General features: G+C 33.8%; 1 non-coding gene across 1 annotated transcript; it reads right to left on the bottom strand.

The window, feature by feature from the left end:
• Nucleotides 1–737: 737 nt before the first annotated feature.
• On the bottom strand, nt 738–853 carry LOC113188682 (U5 spliceosomal RNA). The gene has a single exon (XR_003301573.2). It is a non-coding gene; the product is annotated as a U5 spliceosomal RNA (small nuclear RNA).
• Between the last annotated feature and the right edge of the window lie 1,926 nt (nt 854–2,779).

Here is a 2,779-nt window from a genome sequence, read left to right on the forward strand (position 1 = left end):
CAAACACTTTTTAGAAGTATGATGCACATATGATACAGGGTATATACCTTCAGTCATTTAGTGATGATAGGTAATGGCCTTGAGTTCTATGTCAGGCCAAAGCCCTCTGCCAGTTGAACATTCAAGAATAACACAGTAAAGAGACAGTAGAATTCAACTACTAAGCCTGGGAAGTGGGTAACACAGTGAAGACATGAAATCAGATATAGATTTCAATTCTGGTTCCAAAAAGTACTGTCTGTTTAATCCAGAAAAGTTGGATGAGCATTTCTTGAACCTTCTTGCTCAATTTCTTTTTCCTAGGTACTATTTCCATACTGGGAATGATATTCATGCTCAATATATGGTCATTTTGTTTTATTTTGTTTTGTTGGTACTGGGGATTTAACCCAGGGGTTTTTACCATTAAACTACATCTCCAACCTTTGTATTTTTTATTTTGAGACAGTGTCTCCCTAATTTGAGTAGGTCCTTGCTAAACGCTGAGACAGCCTTGAACTTGCGATATACTCCTGCCTTAGCCTCCGGAATGGTAGCTATTTTTTATCATATTTTAATATGAAAAATACATGGCATACATGATACTTGAATATTTATTTTATAGTCTTTGTTATATCTTCAATGTTGTTAAAACAAAAGTCTCAATTCTTTAGCATACTCCATGGATCACTTTTAGACCTCATTTCTGCCTTCAACTCCAGCCTATTTTTTTTTTTTAATCTTTGCACACCTTGATTAGCCCTGCAAATGCAAGGTCTCAAACAATTGGGTTAAGACTCAGAATTATTCCTCTCCACGGAAATCTTTAGTAAAAGGCAAAAGATTTATACGATCTGAAGAGAAACCAGAGTATTCCAGCCCATTTTTGTTTCTTTCCCTGAATCCCCAAATACCCTGTGCAGTGTCCTATCACCCCTCTATGACTGCACACGTTGCTGCTTCTCAGTAGGTCTTACCTCAAACAAAAAGACCCATTCATGAATTTTCCCTCCCCAAAACACTTTTCATTCCTCCACCTCTACATGAAGGGAGATGGATGCTGTTCTCTGCTCCAAGGCACTCATGCCTTTTTATATCGTGACATTTTTCATAACAGTTTCTATATTTTTTTAAAGAGAGAGGGAGAGAGAGAGAGAATTTTAATATTTTTTTTTTTTTTTTTTTTTTTTAGTTATCAGCGGACACAACATCTTTGTTTGTATGTGGTGCTGGGGATCGAACCCGGGCCGCACGCGTTACCGCTTGAGCCACATCCCCAGCCCCAGTTTCTATATTTTTCACTCTCCTTGACTCACACAAGGAAAGACCGTCTTCTATACCTGCCTCTTAGACACTTGGCTCTGAAGTGACCACATAGAAATGGCCCATTTAACGACTATAGAATGAATCCACCAGAGTTCCTAGGAAATGCAAAACATAAGGGTGAGCAGAACTGGTATTTGGATTTGAAATGTGCTTAAGGGATTTGCCCAGAAATTTTCATTCCTTGGAAAACTCTTATATATCTGTAAACAAAAAAAAAATCTTGGTATAACACAAATGTCTCTTTGGCTTGGGGAGCAGAGGAAGCTGTCAGTTAGGAGACTTATCACTCCCAACTGGTTTTTGCTGAAGCACAAAAAATTTATACTTTTATACAAAGAATTTATTCTTACCAATTTCAGGCTCTTATTGTCAGGGAATTTTTAGATTAACCACAAATTATATATTTTTCAAATGTATAATCTACTTCCCAGTATATCCAAGGACTTCTGAGTCCAGATGTTTTTTGAACTAAAATACTCTGAGAAAACTAAATCTGATATACTCAAACTACATTGGTTAATTAAACTTAGAACACATATTTTTTTCTCTTTTATGTCTGCCAAAATAATTAATTTCTTTTGGTTGGAATTTCACACATAATCTCTTTTCTTCCATATAATTGAAAAGGCCTGACTCCTGAGAGTTATTAGCTTACACACATCCTCCATGGACAATATTGTACTGTTCTAGGTCAAAGATCTTTAGGTTGATTAAAAGCAAAAATTATATAATTTTATAGAAGAGAAAACAAAGGTACAAAAAGTGAAGTAATTTGTGAAAAATTACACACCTTGTAAGCACAAAGCCAAATTCAAAAACATTGAGGCTAATTTTAGAGTAGAAACCCAAATCACCCTCTGGACTCTGTATTAGTCATCTTTGATGTCCTAAGCACCTGGCATTACCAATGCTAATTTAGTAAGTGGCATGTATATGGAAGAATTTTCTCTGACTTCCTTTAACCAGTTCACAGAGTCAACATATTTGAGTAAAATAAAAATGATTAGTGTCCTTGTGTTTCTCTGCTCTCTATTTGAAATGCTCTTTTTTTATGCCTGTCGAAACTTGCAATTTAATTACATCATTTCATAAGGAGGGAATGAGCTGATTAAATAGGATCATAAAAATAGTACTTTCTATTAAAAGCAAATTAATGCTTTTGTTAGACCTTTAGATGAGCTACCAAAATAATCACCTTGTAAAATAACCTTGAAAAAATAACAATGTAAAAAATTGGAAAACAAATATTAATTACAGAGAATATGGGAAAATATTTAACAAGTATTTAAGTTTTAGTATACAAATTTTAAAAAGTTAACATATACTCATTCTACTTTTCTCATTGGAAAGTATAGTTGATGCATTATTAACATGGTTATGCAAAAAAATGTTAATTCTAATCAATAGTAAAATATTTAGAACTTATGTAAAAATGTTTTGCATAAATAAATATGTTAAGTTATTTGAAACAGTT

Source organism: Urocitellus parryii, chromosome 1 (assembly GCF_045843805.1).
Source record: "Urocitellus parryii isolate mUroPar1 chromosome 1, mUroPar1.hap1, whole genome shotgun sequence".
Taxonomy (NCBI): domain Eukaryota; kingdom Metazoa; phylum Chordata; class Mammalia; order Rodentia; family Sciuridae; genus Urocitellus; species Urocitellus parryii.